The following is a 13,027-nucleotide window of genomic DNA, read 5'->3' on the forward strand; positions in this document are numbered from 1 at the left end:
TCAAAAAAAAAAAAAACTCTACCGATGGAAACAGAAAACCTTTATAGTTTTTTGCAACCTAAACATTTCATAGTACCCCCTGGCCACAGGTTAATCTGCATTCGGGGCAGGTAGCCTAATACATAAAGCAGTGAGCTGAGAATATTGAAGACCCACCTGCACCACGCACTAATGACTTACTGAAAGTCAGACCTTTGGGGAACAGAAGTTGCAACCAGGAGTATGCCAACACTGCCGTATCCGTAGAGATTGAACAAGGGTTGCTGAGCATTGGTCTTTATTCTTTCTAATCATGGGTAGTAAGCATTCTTGTAATTCAAGAATGGCAAAAATATGAAAATAACTTCCTGTCGCAAGCAAGCAGTGAGAGTAAGCCATTCAGGGAACAGGCAAAGCGTTATGGCAAGTACTGCCAGGGAGTTTGCTTTAACTATGACACCACTGAGAAAGCCAACTCTGTGGCACCCATCACACCCGCCCGGTCCATGATGGTCCTGTTGTACCGCTGCATTCCAATTCCACAGCAGTGCTTGAAGCCTTTATGGGAAGGCTTGCTCCAAACCCGGGTTAAAAAGTTGCTCAAATAATATTCATAGCAATGGCTTGCAATGGACGTGGGCTACAAGGCATTCAAATTTCAGAGGAAAATGACGCACACTATCTCCCTTTGAATATTAGCAGCTGTGTGCTCTGCACCTATTTCTACAGGCAGTCAAGGGGGAGTGGAGGGCGGGAGAGAGAGAGAACAAAACAGCATGCAGACGTTTGCAGCTTAAATGCACATGCTCTCTTCTACACCCACAACGTTAGCATGCCCATGGGAACTCCTCTCTAGGAATAGGACTCGAAGTTTGTGCAAAAGCCCCTGCATATTTTTACTGTATTCATATTCCACTTTTCAGGCACTTCGAAGCACATTACGATCAGGTACTGTAGCAATTTCACAATCTAAGTTTGAACCTGAGGCAATGGAGGGTGACTTGCACAAGGTCACAAGGAACAGCAGCAGGATTTGAACCCTGGTTCCCCCAATTCACAGCCACTAGGCTACTCCTCCACACCACTTTAACAGGGCAGGGGTGGGAGCAATTTCCAGCCATATCCTTTTTACTGAGGTATTTCAAGCGGTGTTGAAAATTATCCTTGCTATGATTTAATTTTATTTTTTTTTTTTTTTAAACTTACAGCCCACCATCCCAAACAAATGCTTCAAATGGGGTAAAAAAAATATATTTTTTTTAATTTCTTAGTTTTGCCATAAAGCATTCCTGATGCATACAAAAAAAAAATGCAGCTATAAATTTCATGAGGATCAATCTCACTTCGACCTATCATCCAATAAAGTCAACCCCTGAAGGACTAGAGGTAGCCTCTCTCATTTCAGGTTTAAAAGGACTTGTGGAACAGAGGTAGAAAAGCAGCGGTACATATAGGATAAAACAGAGGATTAATTAGATAACATATATAAAAGTAAAAACCATAAACACAATGTACCAAAAAATACAATTTATTAAGAAAAGACATGATCCAATATGGCCATGTTTTGACTTAGAAGCACAGTAGGCCATCGCCATGCCTGGGATATTCAGCTTCCCATCCAGCTGCACTGTCTGAATCCACCACATTATACTAACAATCAATAACGTCCTACCACATACTTTGGAAAACCATGAATTTCTCTGTTCTAAATCTTTCAGGCTAAGGCCTTGCAAACTTATGAGCTTTTTTTTTTTCCCCAATCTGTTATTATTGGCAATATATAACCTTCTACTTGGATTTTTCTCCCTGGGTGGCGGCACAGCAAATATTAAACGCTGCCAGAAAACTGGAGCTCCACGCAAAACAGGTGCACTTGCTTGTCTCTCTGCCAATGCTTCAAAAAATAAGACTATATACACTTTGAAACTCACAAGCTGTGCTCAGGACGCATTCAGAAAACTGGATAGCTCATCTTGTTTCAACGGCAGCCGAAACATAAAGCAGCAAATACTGCGTACAAGTCCTCAGACTATCAGCATGCCCACTTTGTGACACAGTCGCATCCACCACCTCCAACTCTCCCTTTGCCTTTACATCCAAGGTTTCCTTTGTCGTCCCAAGTTACATTGTTTTAGAATAAATTTTTAAATTTTCTTCAGACTCAAAAGATGTATGCAGTTTGTTTTTTTTTTATATCAGAAACAAAAAGGAAGGCAAAACTTTCACATTGAAATTGATCCAATAATGAATCAAGAAAAACACAAAACAAAACAAAAAAAAAAAAACCAGGAATTAGGTATTCTTCAAAAAGCAATAAACGCTTCCAGTTTTGCTGACACAGCAACCAGCTCCTTCAATGCTGGAAGATATACTTTTGAGAAAGTACGGGTAGGGTGGGCACAAGAGGGCTGATTTTATTTTTTATGATACTTTGATGCACCAAGGACCAGGCCTCTCTCTTTTAGAATGCTATCAGAGGGGTTTCGGGGGTGGGGGCGACGGACGAGGCAGGTACAGACTCAGCCTGGCAAGGCCCATGGGTCATTAAATGGATGGGTGGGGGGAGGTGCTTTGGATTTTTTTTTTTTTTTTTTACTATTTCTCCACCTAACTGGTTATATTTGTTCCAATACGTATAGCTAGTTAAGGATAAAGCCATCCAGACACACAAGGGGGCCAATGCAATACAGTGCGCTCAGCCGAGCGCACTGTATAACCCGCACTCCGACGCAGGTTAAATAGGCGCTAATCCACCCAATGCAATAGGGGGATTAGGGCCTATTTAACCCGCGAACGTGGAGTGAATGTAATAGCGCTCATCACTTGCAAATGCAGGTGAATGAGCCTATTTACTCATTCACTCCGCATGGAAAAAAAATAAAATGTGCGTCTCAGACGCACAGTTATCGCTCAGCTATTAACGCCTCCCTGGAGCAGGCGTTAATAGCTGAGCGCAGGTAAGAAGTACAGAAAAGCAGAAAAAACTGCTTTCTGTACTTTTAAGTAAAAAAAAATAAATAAATAAATAAAATAAATAAATAAAAAATAAAAAAAAACAACTCGGCAGACTGCTGAGTTATGAAGACTGATGCCGGTAAACTCGGCGTCAGTTTTCATAACCGGCCATCTGCAAGTAATGAAAATGGCCGCCGATAAACTCGAGTTTACCGGCGTCCGTCTTCATAACCGGCAGCCGCGGCAGGGTCACATTAGCAAGGAGGCTCTAAGGTAGTGCAAGAGACCCTAGCGCCTCCTTGCTAGCGCAACCCCCTAATTTGGATATTGCATGGTGCCCCCCCCTTGTGGGCGCCATGCGCACATTAGGAAAGCGGGCGCTGAAAAGTCAGCGCCCACTTTCCGCGATTTATATTGAATCGGCCCCAAGGCCAGCTAACTTTAAACCTAATCAGTCATATCCAAGAGATAGCTGATTAGGTTTTAAAGTTAAGCAGCTAAAAGTAGCCCGATAACTGTATTTAGGGATATTCAGTGGGATGTCTATCACACTGAATACCCAGGATGACTTATCAAGCGAGCTTTAGCAGGGTAAGATAGTCAACTTAGGGTTTTTTGTATCAGGGGATCGGTGTGTAAAATTTGAGAAAGGATCCACACAATAGCACCCCGACTCTTTTTACACTGAGAACAGCTAAACAAAAGAAATTTTCTGAACTAAACATTTCTATCATCTTAAGAAAACAAAATTAAAAAAACAAAACACAATTTCTGTGATTTTGTTGGTATTAAGCTGCCAACTCAACTGTCTAAAAATGTTGCTGGTGCTGCAGCATTAATTTTTCACAGCTAAAAAAAAAAAAAAGCACATCACCGACCCCAAGCAGTAACAGAAGCCCTTTCAAAAGCCAGACTAAATCTTAAGTATCATTCCACTGAAAACTTGTTTACACTAAACCACTTTAAGAATAATGTGGACACACCCATCTGATTTAAGCAAAATGGCATCAAACCACCTAACATAAGAAATCCATCCTGTCTCAGACGGTGGCCAATCTGGGTCACAAGAACCCAGCAGATCCCAAAAAGCAGATATATTTCTTGTTACTCGCTCCCAGGGATAGCGATTGGCTTTCCCTTGTCCATCTGGTTAATAATGTGTTACGGACCTTTCCTTCAGGATCGCGGGCCAAAGCTCTTTTCAAACCCACTATTTTAGTTGTCTTGACCACTTCTTCTGGCAACAGAACCCACAGCTTGATTGTGTGTTGAGTGCAAAAACACGTCCCCGTTTGCCAGTTCCACCCCACTCATGATTTTATAAACTTCGATCATGTCCACTCTCAGCTCTCTCCTCCAGGCTGAGGAGCCCTAACCTGGGTAGCCTCTCATCATAGGAGAGATATTCCAACCCTTTATCATTTCTCATGCTCTTCTTTCATTTATGGCATGCCTTTCTAGACAAGGGGTTCATGGCATGTTAAATACTGAATTAATGCAAAAATAAACGCTGCATGCAAAGCTTAATAAATGACACATAATCACGTAATAAAATAGACAGAAAAACCTTAAATATTAAATATGAATTTGGACCGTTATAACACCCTGCGGATGCTGAACTTAAATTTGAAAATTCAGTATTTTCACCGCTAAGGGTCATAAATATGGTAATAATCGGTCCTTTGGTGACAATCCCTTTAAACACCACAATTTTTAAAAAAATTTTAAATGCTTATAAAAATAACAGTATACTTCCCCAGTGGAACGTTCAGCAAACCCAAGCCCGATATATCACTGACATAGTGAATTAATGACATTATACATTAATCACAAATGTGCAAGATACATGTAAAATCCATAAAGAGGAAATACATGATACAGCTGTGCAGAATGTATAAGTTACAAGCAGTGAAATTAATATAGGGAGAATTAACAATTGAGAAGACGTATGCAATATGCTGCTGGGTTTATTGGCACTGAGATTCCTAGCAGTTGTTTGGGAAATGCAAGGATCCAGAGGATTACTATAGGTAGATGGCACAGGCAAGAGGTATCTCATATAGACAGTACAATGTACTCAAATAGTGCAGTATGTCTGAATAGTGTAAAGATATCTTTAGCAGTTCAAACTGTTTAGGTCGCTCAAATTCCAAATAGTGTTGCTATGGTTCATGGTTCAAGGTGATTATCTCGTAGACCACTTGATACATACTGGTAATCAGCCTTGGGGATTAATAGTAGAATGGTATTCCAAGATGGCTGCAGCAGAGCAGATCACGTGAGCTCCGTCTTTTTCCTGTTGCCTTTGAGCCGATTTTGCTTTTTAGTAATGCCACATACCACCTGAAAATGCAGGGCAAAGGAGAGAACTTAACCTGCAGTCTCTTCTGACCCCTCCTTCTCAGGCCCAATGGACACTCACGTTGCCCGCGGGATCCAAGCGGGAGTGTTGCCCTTGGAGGTGGAGAGGTTTTATTGGTTTCCCCTCCAGATCTATCGACCTCTCTTTCCCTGATCGTGAGGGTTCCTCCGGCAAACCCAGCTGCCTCCAGAGACCCGGAGTGGGTAATGTGCTGATGTCGCCGATGTCCCACTACCCCAATCAAGGTCCGACCATTCGGAGAGCAATGGAGGAGACACTGGTGAAAGCCCCGATGTGGGCTGTGCTGGTTCACCGACAGAGGGAACTTTTCAGAACCAGGCTGAACCTGTCCCTACCCCCGCTACAAGAGCTATGCGTAAATTCTCAGCCTACCCTGGTAAGACCTAATTTGATAACTCTTGATTCTATATGGGAGGCAGTAGATAATCTTGGAGCCTCAATTTCCCTGCAACTTAATCCTGTTGTGGATAAAATTAACGCAAATGAAAACAAAGTCAACCCCTTGGAAAAGTTTAATGACTATACTCAAAAGGGAATTGAGGAAGTTAAATTGGAGGTACAAGGTCTGAAGCCTATCCAGGATTTACTTATAAAAGAAAGTCAATTTTTGCATAACTTTTGAGAATCTGGAAAATGTAGTATGTGGGAAAAATCTTCGTTTTATAAATTTCCCTTAAATTCCACACGTCTGCAAAAGATATGTTCAGGAAATATCTTATAGAAATTCTCAAGGTTCCTGAGATGGTGATACCTCCCATTATCATTTCCCTTCTTTTAAGAGGCAAGAAAGTCAAGCAGATTCTCAGGGTATGGATTCCTTAATTCCAAATATGGATATATCTCAACTTCTGGAAACCACGATGGTGGTTACTTTTGCATTTGAAACCGATCGTGATTGGGCTCTGAAATTATTTTTCAGGCCCCGCTCTGAAACTTTTCATCTCAAAATCAGGGTATACCCTGATGTTTCCAGACAAACAGAAGAGGAGGCAACCATTTTTATTGATGAGACCTATACAGATTTTGGCCTAAAATTTCCATGCAAATGTCTTGTAAACTACAAATATCTTTCATATGTTTTTCTCACTCCCTCTCAATTAGCTTTTTTACCTCAATGACAAACTGGTCTAGAAGCCTGTTGGGAATGACTTAGACCAGCCTGTCCCTCTTTCATAATGTTGAGTACCCCTAAAATTATATAATACATTATATCAATACTGCTTCCTTATTTCCCCTTTTAGGGGTTTCTTTGAAATTGTGATATTGGATCCCTTATTGTGGACTTGTGGAACTAAAGAATAAGTGTATTTCTTATTTTTCTGTTGACATTTGTATATTTTTATTTTTCTGTTCAAGGTTGTTTTCTTGAAAATGTATTGGAAAATGCATAAATAAAGAGTGGTATGGTACCTTCTTACTGCTGTTTATGGCCGTAGGCAGAGTTTCTGCATTTCTTCTAGTTCCGTTTTGTTTTTAAGATGGGGCAATCAGAACATAACACAATATTCACGATGGAGTTGCATTATGGCTTGATACAGAGATAGTACCCTCTGGTTTTAGTCTCTATTCCTTTTATGACTGCCTGTTTATGCAACACAAAAAGTAGACCAGCAATCACCAACCAATATTTTACGATGTCCCCCTTCAAGGCAGAACCCTGAACAAGTGACATCAGAAATCATTCAGCGAAATACAGTTTATAGTTAGCAGGAAAAAGTACATTTTGCAGGTATGCTATGTATTCATTTCTACTCAACATACTCATTGCTTTACTTATACATTTTAATTGACATTTGTGAGCATTGTTTTGTTAGATATGATCACCAAAGAGGAAAAGCAAGCAGGGATGAAAGCAATATGGCTCAACAAAAGAAAAGAAAGAATAGCAAGAAGTAGTTAGACATTCCTTAAAGTATTATAAATGTCTTTGAGTTGCATTTAATGAAGCACTGTTTGCAACACAAATGTAAATAAAGAATACCTCAAACTATTCACACAGATGTCATACTAGGCAATGTATCCCAGAAAGTATCAGCAATCCTGATCATCAAAGTCTACAGACCAACCAATGAGAATCATCCAAGCCAAAACACTGTCTTTTTTTTCAAATCAAACTAACTGCATAACCATAAAAACTAGAACATCTGCATATTCTGTTTTAATTTATTACACACCCTTTAACTTTCAAATGATTATTTTATGTTAATGTATTAAACACGTGTGGGAATCACAGGTGTATTATTAACTGGAGTGATAGATTGCACTTCCGAGATGGGTGTGAGGGTTCTTAGAAGAGTTGGTGGTGTTTGAGAAGAAGTCGCTCGATAGATCTCCACAAGATACATTGCTCCAATTTTAATTTGAGAGAAAACACTCTTGTACACTTATAACAAGCGTTAGCAGGAGACAAACCAATGCAAGTTGTGCAATATCTCTGGGAACCTGTGGACAACTAACTCTGATAGCATATTAAAGTATTCATGAGGCTGGCTGTTCTTCCAGAAAGGGGACAGAAAGGGATGGTTAAAGAAGATCTCTATCCTTGGGAATCCATGGGGCAACAGCTAATGTGAAGTATGATTTTTTTTAAAGGAGCCAATCACCTTTAGATACTAGGGATTTATTTGTATAAATTTTTTCATGAATAGTAAAAACAAAACAAAAAAAACCACACCAAAAAAGAGGTAGTGTGTTGGAACACTCCAAAGGAACCAGAACCATGATTATAAGAGTCAACATATACAAAAGGCTTAAATGATATGACCACTACTGACATTACCCCTAACAAATTATCACCCATGAATGGCTTAAAAATGTGTGCAGTACTTACCCATCCGAAAGGTGTCATCTATTACAGGAATAAGAACATAAGAAATTGCCATACTGGGTCAGACCAAGAGTCCATCGAGCCCAGCATCCTGTTTCTAATCCAGGATACAAAAACCTGGCAAGTACCCAAAAACTACTGATGCCAGTAATAGCAGTGGCCACTCCCTAACCCAACTTGATTTAACAGCAGTTAATGGACTTCTCCTCCAAGAACTTATCCAAACCTTTTTTTGAACCCAGCTACACTAACTGCACTAACCGCATCCTCTGGCAACAAATTCCAGAGCTTAACTGTTCATTGAGTGAAAAAGAATTTTCTCCGATTAGTTTAAATGTGCTACTTGCTAACTTCATGGAGTGCCCCCTAGTCCTATTATCCGAAAGAGTAAATAACAGATTCACATTTACCTGTTGTAGACCTCTCATGATCTTAAAGACCTCTATCATATCCCCCCTCAGCCGTCTCTTCTCCAAGCTGAACAGCCCTAACCTATTTATCCTTTCTTCATAGGGGAAATAGATAGTTTCAAACTTGTATGCCCATTCATCTTCAAATTAATTTACAAATACTGTCAAGATAACTGGACTAGTCCCATTTTCTATTGTTTTGTAAGGTGTCCACATCATTAAGTTGTCTGCATCACAGGCCTCGGTGAGCATGAGGATCACTTGGTGTCGTGTGAGCCCGCTACCTTCACAACAGGCAGGCAAGTTACCAAGTGATCCTCATGCTCACCAGCCACCCAGCTATCTACAATATTGATGATCGAATCACCCACTATAACGACTGTCCTAAATATTCCCCCTGGGCACACGGCCCTGGAGATGCAACCTTGATGCCCTTCAGGCATCACCTGAAGGGCAGGTTCTAGCTATAGGATCACTTCCTGCCACACCAAGGTCGTGGTCTCGTGTCAGGTACTTTTAATCCTTCAAAGCAGCATAAGAGCTGCTTGACTGGTGTTGGAGCCGCTCAGATGTTGCTGAAGGTCTCCTCTATATACCTCTCCATCTGCCTCAGCTCCTCAAGGTCTGTTGCTCTGGCCTCCAGAGATAGGGCTCATTCTCTGAGATCTAGGAGCTCTTTGCATTGGGTGCACACATACAATAGCTTTTCTTGGACCAGACTTAGACTAACATTTAGAGAGTGCTGTGGAGAAGCCAATTGTCATGGCACATGTGGGTACCAAGTTGCTTCAATGGTATTTTAATTCAGTCTAGGCAAAATCTACAGGCACAATTCCACATCTTGCAGATCCCCTCCTGCAACTCTCAGACATTAAGTTGCCCTAACACTGGCCTTTCCCAGCAACCCTTTTTGAGCCCTTGAGGACCACTTTGAGTCGTTGGGATGATCTGAGGCTGCCTCAGTTACAGTCACTCTGTGACCACTAACAGAGCACCAGCTTCTGATTAGGCAGAACCAGGGTTCAAGGCATGCCAAGCACCTTTCTACCCCAACATATTATTCTGCTTCACTAAGATCTTCCCAGCTCCTCCTAAAAGGTATCACTTCATCTTAAAACAGATAGTCCTAAAGCCCAGGACCCTGAGGCAATGAGAACCATGCTTAACACTCATCAGTATGAGAAGCATCTCACCACAGTACCTGAAGACAAAAAGATAGTGATGCAGAGAGATATGGGTCAATACTGGACAGGTGGTGAAGTAACACTACCAACTGTGGCTATAGGTTAAGGGATGGGAGAGAGATGTAGGCTGGCAAGTTTAAAAAAGTGTCAGGCATTTGGTGGCCTGGCAACTAATTTCTTTTTTTTTTATCATCTGACTGTTACCACAAAAAGGAGAAACCTATCACAGAGGCTGCAGAGAACAGAAAGAAGCAAAATAACCAGAGAAATGCACAGAAAAAAAAATGTGAAAAAGAAAAATGGACTTAATCAGAACTAAAAGGCACCTAAAAAGATTGGATGGTACCTAAGTTTTCTAAATATTTTCCACCCCTATGAGAAAGAAAGAAATTAGAGACAGCTGAAGGATCTCTTAATGCAGAAGAACTACCATCTTAAATCCCCATCCGAATCCTAAAAATCCAAACACAAAATTATTTGAATACAGAACATCCCAGGGCAGACTAAAAGGACATTGAAAACTTCATCTTGCAAAAGAATTCGACCCCCTAGAAAGTTAGATTTGCATGGATTACAAATAGTTACACAGATTGCTCCAGACTGTGTTTGTTGCAAACCAGTATGCTCAAATTATATTTTCAGACATAATTCATTGTTTCTCTGCATTTTTGTAAAATAAAATTAAAAACTGAAAAATGCTGCTTGCATAGGTAGAAGCTCCAAGTTTACACAGATGAAAGATATTGCCCTAACAATTGGCTTACAACTGGCCTCTACCTGTGAATCATTAAAAAGGTCAGCTTTTCTAGATAAAAGACCCCCTAATTCCAGTTCCATTGCTCAAACTATGAATCTGAACGAAAGCTGTGCAAATGAAGACAAAAAAGCATTGTAAGGAAATTAAAGATAAAGTTATAGACAGGAAAAGGCTACAAAATAATATCCAAGTGCTTGGATATCCCAGTGAGCACTTCTGAATCAATACTGAGGAAAGCAAAATTGCTTACCTGTAATAGGTGTTGTCCCAGGACAGCAGGATATAGTCCTCACATATGAGTGACATCACTGGACGGAGCCCTATCATGGAAAACTTTCTGTCAAAGTTTCTAGAAAATTTTGACTGGCACACTGAGCATGCCCAGCATGCCATGATCCCTCGAGCCACAGGGGTCTCCCTTCAGTCAAAAATAAAATAACAAAACGTTTCGGACCCAACTCCGCGGGGTGGCGGGTGGGTTTTGTGAGGACTATATCCTGCTTGTCCTGGGATAAAGTGCTTGTCCTGGGATAAAACCTATTACAGGTAAGCAATTTTGCTTTATCCCAGGACAAGCAGGATATAGTCCTTACATATGGGTGATTAGCAAGCTACAGGCTGACTCGTATTTAGTTTGGACCAACAGCGTACAACTTGTGCAACAGACACAGCAACTGGAGAACTGTTGGCTAAAATTGAGGAAGCCTGAAATCATAGCAGGTTGGATGTGGAAGGAGTTGGGATTATACTGGGAACAAGTTCTGTAAGACAAATAGTACGTAAGCTGAATCTTGTCGTCCTTCCTTGTCCAAACAGTAATGTGCTGCAAAGGTGTGACGAGAGCTCCATGTTGCTGCTTTACAAATCTCAGCAATTGGTACTGAACGATAGTGCACTACTGAGGTTGACATTGCTCTGAGTGCGCCTTTACTCGCCCCCGGAGGGAAAGGCTTGCTTTGTCATAACAAAACTCTATACAATCTGCTAGCCAGTTGGAGAGACTTTGTTTGCCCACTGCCTTACCCGGTTTGTTTTTATCAAAAGAAACAAAGAGCTGGGTTGATTTCCTATGGGCTGCAGTGCGGACTTGGTAAAAAGCAAGTGCACGTTTACAGTCTAAGGTGTGCAAGACCCTCTCCCCTTGGTGAGAGTGAGGTCTTGGGAAGAAAGTGGGCAAGACAATGGACTGATTCAAGTGGAAATCCGTAACCACCTTAGGAAGGAATTTAGGGTGAGTACGGAGAACCACTCGGGTCATGTAGAAATCTTGTGTATGACAAGTGCTTGTAACTCACTAACCCGCCTAGCAGACGTAATAGCTACTAGGAAGAGAACTTTCCATGTAAGAAATTTATCATCACAGGAATCAATGGGTTCAAAAGGAGAACGCATGAGTCTTGTTAGTACTACATTAAGGTCCCATTCTGTGACTGGAGGCCATAAAGGGGGTTTTAGCTGAACCAAACCTCTCATAAATCTACTGATTAGGGGTTGCCCTGATATAGGGGCATCCCCTATTCCCTTGTGGTATGCTGAGATGGCACTCAAATGTACCCTGACCAAAGAAGTCTGGAGCCCAGAGTCTGAAAGGTACCAGAGATAGTCTAATAAAGATGACGTGGGGAAGGAAAAGGGGTCAATACTTTTTTTGTGTGCAAATCTTTTCCATTTACAATGATAGGATCTTCATGTGGAAGGCTTTTGTGAAGCTACAAGCACTTGAGAGACATTAGTTGAAAGACTGAGTGGTTGCAGCAGGATCAAGCTTTCAACATCCAGGCTGTGAGGGAAAGGGTTTGAAGGTTGGGATAGTACAACCTGCCCTGGTCATGAGTTATGAGAGTGGGTGCTGAGCCCAGGCGAATTGGTTCTCTGGTCGAGAGGTCGAGAAGTATGGGAAACCATACTTGTTGAGGCCAAGACGGGACTATGAGTATCATTGACCCTTTGTCCTGTTGTAGCTTCATTAGAGTTTTTGTTATGAGCGGTATCGGAGGATACGCGTATAGGAGGCCTGAATTCCAGGGGCGAGCAAAGGCATCCATGGCTAACTGGTTTCTCTCCTGTGGAGGGAGCAGAATCTGTCCACTTTGTAATTCAGTTCGGATGCAAAGAGGTCTATTGTTGTTTGACCCCAATGTTGAAAGATTCTGGTCATTATCTCTGGATCCAGGGACCAGTCGTGGGGATGGAACTGACGACTGAGGCGATCCGCAAGTACGTTGTGTATGCCTGATAGATAATTGGCCCGGAGAAATATGGAATCTGTTAGGGCCCAGTCCCAAATCTGCGCAGCTTCCTGGCAAAGGAGATAAGAGAGCCTGTTCCTCCCTGTTTTTTCAGGTACCACATGGCAACTATGTTGTCTGTTTGTATGAGGACAGTCTTGTGTGAAAGGCAGTCCTTGAACGCATATAGAGCATAACGTATAGCTCGAAGCTCTAGGAAGTTGATTTGAAATGTTTCTTCGAGTTTTGTCCAAGTACCTTGAGTCTGAAGATTGTCTACATGTGCTCCCCCAACCTAAGGTGG

General features: G+C 41.5%; 1 protein-coding gene across 5 annotated transcripts in view; it reads right to left on the reverse strand.

Moving 5' to 3' along the window:
- The window catches only part of LOC115085754, a 1,125,639-nt gene that overhangs the window by 1,060,391 nt on the left and 52,221 nt on the right, over positions 1 to 13,027 (reverse strand). The window contains exon 2 of one of the 5 annotated variants that reach the window (XM_029592127.1): positions 6,728 to 6,899. The exons of the other annotated variants lie outside the window; for them this stretch is intronic. The gene's annotated coding sequence lies outside the window, so the exon portion shown is untranslated. The remainder of the gene's footprint in view (positions 1 to 6,727; positions 6,900 to 13,027) is intronic. 5 annotated transcript variants of the gene reach the window in all.

Source organism: Rhinatrema bivittatum, chromosome 2 (genome assembly GCF_901001135.1).
Source record: "Rhinatrema bivittatum chromosome 2, aRhiBiv1.1, whole genome shotgun sequence".
Lineage (NCBI taxonomy): Eukaryota > Metazoa > Chordata > Amphibia > Gymnophiona > Rhinatrematidae > Rhinatrema > Rhinatrema bivittatum.